Below are 7,996 nucleotides of genomic sequence, written 5' to 3' on the forward strand. Positions count from 1 at the left end.
CTCAGCCTCCTTTGCTTGTTCCTTCTCATTTCCTTGGCCTCTTGATGTTGTAGGGCTTAGTCTTTGATTGTCTTCTCTTTTCTCTCTGTACTTGTTCACTTGGGGATCTCATTCTGTCTCATGGTTTTAAATGTTACCTACAAGTTGTTGAATAGATAGATACATAGAGTCAATCATGGCTTAGTGGTGGAGATATGTTCTGAGAAATGTGTCGCTAGGCAATTTTGTCGTGCAAACATCACTAGAGTATGCTTACACAAACCTAGATGGCATAGCCTACTACACGCCTAGGCTATACGGTGTAGCAGATTGCTGCTAGGCAACAAACTTGTACAGACATTACTATACTGAATACCGTACACAACTGTAATGCAATGGTAAGCATTTGTGTATCTAAACATAGAAAAGGTACAACAAAAATACAGTATAAAAGATTTAAAAATGGTACACCTGTGTAGAAGAACACTTCATCATGAAAGGAACTTACAGGACTAGAAGTTGCTCTGGGTGTCAGTGAGTGAGTGGTGAGTGAATGTGAAGGCCTCGAAATTACTGCACAGGACTGAAGACTTTATAAACACTGTACACTTAGGCTATGCTAAATCTATTGAAAATATTAACCTTACTATAAGTAGTAATCTTAGCTTACAGTAGTTTTTTTCCTTTATAAACAAAATTTTTTTGAAACCTTTTGACTGTTTTGTAATAACTTAGCTTAAAACACAAACATATTGTACGGCTGTACAAAAATTTTCTTTATATCCTTATTTTAAAAGCTTTTTCCTGTTTTTAATTTTTCTTTTTTACTTTTTACTTTTCTTTTCTTCTTTTAAACTTTTCTGTTAAAAACTAGGACACAAACAAACACATTAGCCTAGGTTTATGCAAGTTCAGTATCATCCTTATCACTGTCTTTCACCTCCCCACCTTGTCTTGCTGGAAGGTCTTCAGGGACAATCACACACATGGAGCTGTCGTCTCCTAGGAAAACAATGCCTTTGTCTAGAATACCTCCTGAAAGACCAATCTGAGACTTTATAGTAAAATTTTTTTTTTTTTTTTTGAGACAGAGTCTCGCTCTGTCACACAGGCTGGAGTGCAGTGGCGTGATCTCGGCTCACTGCAACTTCTGCGTCCCAGGTTCAAGCAATTCTCCTGTCTCAGTCTCCCAAGTAGCCGGGACTACAGGCACCTGCCACCATGCCTGGTTATTTTTTTGTATTTTTAGTAGAGACAGGGTTTCACCTTTTTGGTCAGGCTGGTCTCGAACTCCTGACCTCAGGTGATCCAACTGCCTCGTCCTCCCAAAGTGCTGGGATTACAGGCATGAGCCACTGTGCCCGGCCAGTAAATTTTTTTAATAAGTAGAAGGAGTACACTCTAAAATAACTATTGTATAATAAATACATAAACCAGTAGCATAGTCATTTATTATCATTATCAATTACTATGTACTGTACATAATTGTATGTGCTATATTTGTATCCAACTGATAGTGCAGTAGGTTAGTTTATGCCAGAATCACCATAAATAGATGAGTAATGCATTGTACTGTGACACTGGGATGTCTACAATATCACTAGGTGATAGGAATTTTTCAGCTCCAGTATAATCTTAGGGGGCCATCGTCCTATATGCGGTCTCTTGTTGACTGATACATCATTATGTGGTGTATGACTGCATAAATTTGGGTATGGATATAGATATAGACACAGATATCTTCAGCCCTGAACAGTCTCCTTAACTCCATACTTAAATACATGCTGGATATTTCCACCAAATATTTCATACGCATTTGAAATTTAACACATAAAAAACCAAACTCATGTTCTGCTTGCAAAACCTGACTCATCCCCAATCTACCCTATCTCCATGATACCCTCCCTCATTATGGTACTCAAAAAACTTTGCAATAATCCTATTCTTCTTCTCTTCTCATATCTCACATTTACTCCATCAGTAAATTTTGTCATCTCTGCTCTTAAAATGTATCCAGATTTCTAACATTTCTCACTTCTTCCACTGCTCTCACTTGGGTCCAAGCCTCTCTTGACTCTCATTGAACCAATTACTGCAAATGCAGTATTGCTCCTAACTAATCTCTTTTTCTCTGCTCTTGCCTCCTTCAGTGCATTCTCAATACAGCAGCCAGAGAAACTCTTTTTAACATAAATCAGATCTTGCTATCTCTCTACTCAAAGCCTTGCAATGACTTCTCTCTTGATTCAAAGTAAAAACAAATAACCTCATAATGGCCCACGAGGGCCTTCATGGCCTGACCCCTGATACTTCTCAAATCTCCTCTCTCATTGCTCTTCCTTCTGCTAACTCCCTTGCCCTGCACTGGCCTGAGGCAGACCTGCCCAGAACCAGAAGATAAACTGCTGGGAATATTTTCATATCTGATGTGGGGACAGGACATGGGACAATTGGACTTTTCTCGGGGAGACAGCTTACATGTCTTCAGTGAGGAGAAATCACTGGGTTCTTGGTCAACTGGATGCCCACGCTCATTGTTGGAAGCTGAAATTATCAGAAACAAGAACAAGTTCCCAGAGTGTCTGGGATGTAAAGCTATGAATGGGCTTTTTCTGCATTTGTGCAGATGAAAGAAATTTTTAGGCTTTTTCTCTGTCATACAGTCACCTGAGGCTTGAAGTGGGTAAGTTTTATTTGGACAGAAATATGCAGTTGCAGAGTGGGTTCACTTACCATAACCACAAAGTTGTCCATAGGCCTTTGTGATGCTAGACATGGACTTTGCAGCCAGATGGTTGTGTTCTAGAAGAGCAGTCTACCCTGGTTCTCAGAGGCTACAGGCAATGTTTCCACAATGAATTGTGTCCGTGAGTATCATTTCCAGTTTGCCCAGTGTTAGCCATCTTTGTCCTTTGATTTACAGAGTAAATTGTGGCAACCAGGATGGGTTTTTGTTTATTTTTGTGTATGTCTGGTTTTCAAGTAGGCTTATGTGCCAGATGCTGATGGTATCCTGCCCTGTGTCCTTCCTCCCTACTTCTGAGTTCACCTGCAGTTCATAGATAATTCTCAGCATGCTGGCAGCTCTCCACCTTCATTGGCAGTGCTTCTGTTTCTCTGTCTGAGACTTTTCTCTCCCCGTTTCATCTCTCCACTCTCTAAGTTGTGTTTTCTGGGAATGCTTTCTGAAAAAACCACCTACAGTCAACATCTCATCTCTATTTTTGTGGATGCCCAAATTAAGACAACTTGGTGTGTGGGCATGGGATGGAGTCAAAAGCTATCACTCACTAAACATTTTCTGTGTCCTAGATCCTTTGCTAAGTACTCTACGGACATCATTCCTGATAATGACCTTTCAAGATAGGTATAATTCTCCCCATTTTATAGATGTTTACCGTATACATCTATATATAGAGGGTTATAGATATATATAGTAACCCTCTCAAGGTTCTTTCTCTCGCATGAAAAAACATTCCTTCCCACTGTACTGACAGTAGAGAGAGGCAAACTTATATAAGCTTTACTAATTTCCTCTCCCATCAACTCACAGTGTTTTTGATTCACCTATTCTTTCTTCAGCCCACATGGTCTGGGAAGTGAAGTTTCTCCAAAGGAAGTAACCTGAGACTCAGGGGTAGGTGGTCCTGGTTAAGTTCAAATTGTGACTCTTTTATTAGTGTCTGACCTTGAGCAGATTTCTTTATGTTTCCGAGCCTCAATTTCCCCATGTATAAAATGGGAATTACAATGACTTAAAATTGTAGTGATTGAATAACCCTTTATTAGGCTGGGCATGGTGGCTCACGCCTGTAATCCCAGCACTTTGGGATGCCGAGGCAGGTGGATCACTTTGAGACCAGCCTGGCCAACATGGTGAGACCTCGTCTCTACTAAAAATACAAAAATTAGCCTGGTGTGGTGGCGTGCACCTGTAATCCCAGCTACTTGGGAGGCTGAGGCAGGAGAATTGCTTGAACCCAGGAGGTAGAGGTTGCAGTGAGCCAAGATTGCACCACTGCACTCCAGCCTGGGTGACAGAGTGAGACTTCGTATCAAAAATAAAATAAAATAAAATAAAATAAAATAAAATAACATTTTAAAACACTTTAATTAAACCTGTGTAGTGGCTGGTACCAAGGAGGTGTTCAATTCCCATTGTGTTGTCTTTGCAGCTATGGGTTTTATTTTGTATTTGATTATTTTCTTCCCCTGGGTCTTTATGCCATCGATTACTTATTTTCTTTCTTTTGTCTTTATTCTTTCCCTCTCGACACTTCTTTTCTCACATTTTATAAATAAACTCAAGCCTCCCCTATCATTCCCTCCTGCAACCGATAACAAACTCTCTTTACTTGTCATTGATTTCATCAACACTTGGACCTTCATTTTTCCTGCAGCTCTTTGCCTTTCTTTTAAAAGAGTTCCTCAACTTTACCTATATTACATAAATTCAGTGGGCTCTTTCCCATCCATATCCTGCGTTACCTCAACATCTTGGTATTACTCTATATGATGGCCATCCCCTCTCATTTCTCCCCCTTTTAATTCCATGACACTCTCTTCATTTCTATCTACATTGATCATGGTTTCTTGGATGCTCCTTACATTTTCCTCTTCCTCTGCATACCTTTCAAGGCAGATCTTCCCCAAAGTTCATGCTTTTCCAAGCTTTGCTTTTTTATCGCAGAGCCCCTTGGGTGGTGAGCTCACTCGTGCCATGATTTCTTCCTCGTTACTTTTCTGTTTCCCAAAGCTATGTAGCAGTCTTCCTTCCTCCCTGGCTTTCTGTTGGGTTCAGACAACAGTAGGTACCAGTAGAGGATCAGAAGAGGGAAAGAGAGTGAGGTTGCAGTCTTTATTCCCTTAGCTCCCTCCCTGCTGGTTCACTACCAGATTACTGTGCTCAATGCCCAAGGTCATAGTCCCTATCACATGGCCCTCTCCATAAAGCTCCCTCTGGGTTCTGGCCCTTGCAGGGCTGTTGCTAGCGTTGCAGGACTGTACCGTGCCAACTTGATTTAACTAAACTATGACCAAATCTTTGTAAGCAAACCCTTTATTAAAATCTCCTCCACTTACCTAGTATGTGTATGACTTTCTTATTTTTCCACCTGGATCTTAACTGAGACAACCACACATTATATAACCCCTGGAGAAGCATGCAGGAAAGGAACTTGAGTGAGAAAACTTAGATAAATGAATATAAACATATTTATCCCCTGCTTAGCTAGCAAGGACTTTTATTCAAAATAAAAGATTCTAATGGATTAGTAGCTAAGAATAAATGCTCTGGAGTCAGACTTCCTGCTCCGAATCCTGGCTGTGCCATTTACTAGCTATGTGACCCTGGACAAGTGACTAAATTCTCTATAGTTCAGTGTCCCTATCTATAAAGTAGGGATGATAATAGTTCTGAGTGCCAAGATTTATTGTGAAGAGTAAATGAGATGATTCATAGAGAATACTAAGTAAAATGTCTGGCACATGTAAGTGCTCAGTAAATATTAGCTATTATTCTTATGTCTCACAGAATTGAGCTTGGGAGAGGCTGATAAAGCCTAGGTCCAGAGATTAAGCAATCACCCTTACTAGCTGGAGGGAGGTTTCTGAGCTCTAATATTTGCTTCATCAGTCCCTAAAGACAATACCAAGTTCATGCTAACTTTGAGAATGCCCTAGTTACCTAGTGTGGCAGACAGGTTTTAAGATGGTCTCAATTATATCTTGTGTAGTAATACCCTCCCCTTGAGCATAGGCAAAATCTGTGAATTGTTGTTAATCAATAAAATATGGCAAAGGTAATGGGTTGTCAGTTTTATGATATGTTACATAAGATTGCAACTTTCATCTTGCCAGCAGACTTTCCCTTGCTCATTTTGATGAAGCAAGCTGCTATGTTGTGAGCTGACCTATGGAGAAGGCTATGTGACAAGGAACTGAGAGCAATCTCTGCCCAACAGCAGCAAAAAACTTATGTCCTCAGTCTAACAACCCTCAAAGAACTGAGTTGTTCCTAACATGAGACTAGAAGTGGATCCTTCCCCAGTTGAGCCTCAGATAAGACCACAGCTCCAGCCAACACCTTGATTGAATCTTGTAAGACCCTAAAGCAGAGGACCCAGTTAAGCTGTTCTTGGATTCCTGGTCAGCAGAAACTATGAGATAATAAATTCGTATGTTTTTATCCACTAAGTTTGTGGCAATATTTGTGTAGCAATAGATGACACACCTAAAATGTAGCACATTTACTCATTGTTTCATTCTTTAGCACTTACAGTCACTGTGATAGTTTCTGAGGACAAAGATTAGATGGCTATGTTGGCCGGTGCTGCAAGTCCCCGAAATGGGACTATGGGAGGGAGTGGAATTGTAGGGAGTGGAAGCAGGAGGGTAGGACATGAGTCCTTGTGGCGATGGCATTAGTTACCAATAAAAAAAGCCAGCATGATTCTTTCTCCTAATGAGAGGAACTGAGACCAGGCAGCTGGGAGAATCTTGTCAGTCTCTAGATATGAAAGGAATAGTTTCTTTGAAAGGAAAACTTCAAAATTGAATTCTGAGAACCGTGATCAGGATGGGAGGCAGAAGTCAGAAGGGAGGGTGCAGTTTCAGACCGTGGATCTGGGAAGAGATTTCCTCACTGCAGTGTGATCTCCTTAACTTAAGGACAGAAAGTTCCAAAGAGCCCTAATATACCTTCAAGGCTTCATCTGCCTGGATCAGTCTCCTTCTTGCTTTCTGCATTCCAAGCACACTGCCTTCTTACTATACCTGGAATGCTCCCTGTTTACCCAGGGCATAAATCCCACTGAGTTGCTTGCCAGAGGCAATGGAGACCATAAGAACAAGAATGTAAAAATGCAACTTTGCTTTGAACAGAACTTCTAAACTAAGCCTGTCTCATGCCTCTTTGCACATCCTCTTCCCAATATCTGGCAGGCCTGTCTTCTTTACTTCCTTCTTCATTTTTGGCTTTGTGAAGTCATCCTTAAATATTCCATTCATACCTCATGCTCTGCATGAAGTGTTTTCTATACCTCTAATTTGAGCCAGTACCATGCTTTGTGTTTCCACAGAACCCTTGATTATCTCATTCATCATGCTTCCCACAGAACTGAAACGATCTTAAGGCCAATACCACATTAAATTGTAAAATATCGCATCTCCAATGCTTGGTATATGGTAAATATCCAATTAATATTTCTTAAGTACATGTTTATTGAAGTGAACTGAATAGAAGAAAAAAAACAAGAATTCTAATCAATACCCAAATGTTTAAGGAGACAGAGTTGGCAAACTGGCCTATGAAGGGATTATACCCACCAGTGGTCCAATTGATAATAGAGAAATATTTAGGACATGTTCTTGTTTGCTGCATTTGAAATGTGTACCACTAGTAGATAACTCTTGCCAACATTTTATGCTATTAAACTGCTGCCACATATATATTTGTAACTCCAATGACTCCCAGGGGAACTTTCTGGTTCCCTTATTTTATTCCCTGTGCAACAACTACACTTGGGTTAGACGGAGTCATCACTCAGTACTAACAAGGAAATCTATAGGATCAATCATAGTATTCTTGTGGTGAGCAAAGTTATATATTCAACACATTTCCTTATACTGGGCATTCATGAAGACTACATTTCCCAGCCTCCCTTGCAGATTGTCCCATACCACGTGACTGAGTTTAAGCAATGAGTTTGTGAGTGGGAATGATGAGTCACTTTCAGTCCAAGGCAGGAAGATGTGGGTATGGCTTTTATAGAGTCTCTCCTTCTGGCAATGTGGCTAGAAGTGAAGGACTCCAGCTCTTCAGTAGCCCAAATCCTTGCATCACCCTTTGAAACTCAGACAATCTACACTGGACTGTGATTTGAGCAAGAAATAAATCTTTGTTGCATTAGGCCATTGATATTTAGAGCTTTTCCATTAGCAACAGTCAGTGTTATTTATGATAAATAATACAATCTCATAAAAGTTGTTTTGAAGCAAATAACATTCCTCCACATAA

The sequence above is a fragment of the Pongo pygmaeus genome, chromosome 7, assembly GCF_028885625.2.
Source record: "Pongo pygmaeus isolate AG05252 chromosome 7, NHGRI_mPonPyg2-v2.0_pri, whole genome shotgun sequence".
Lineage (NCBI taxonomy): Eukaryota > Metazoa > Chordata > Mammalia > Primates > Hominidae > Pongo > Pongo pygmaeus.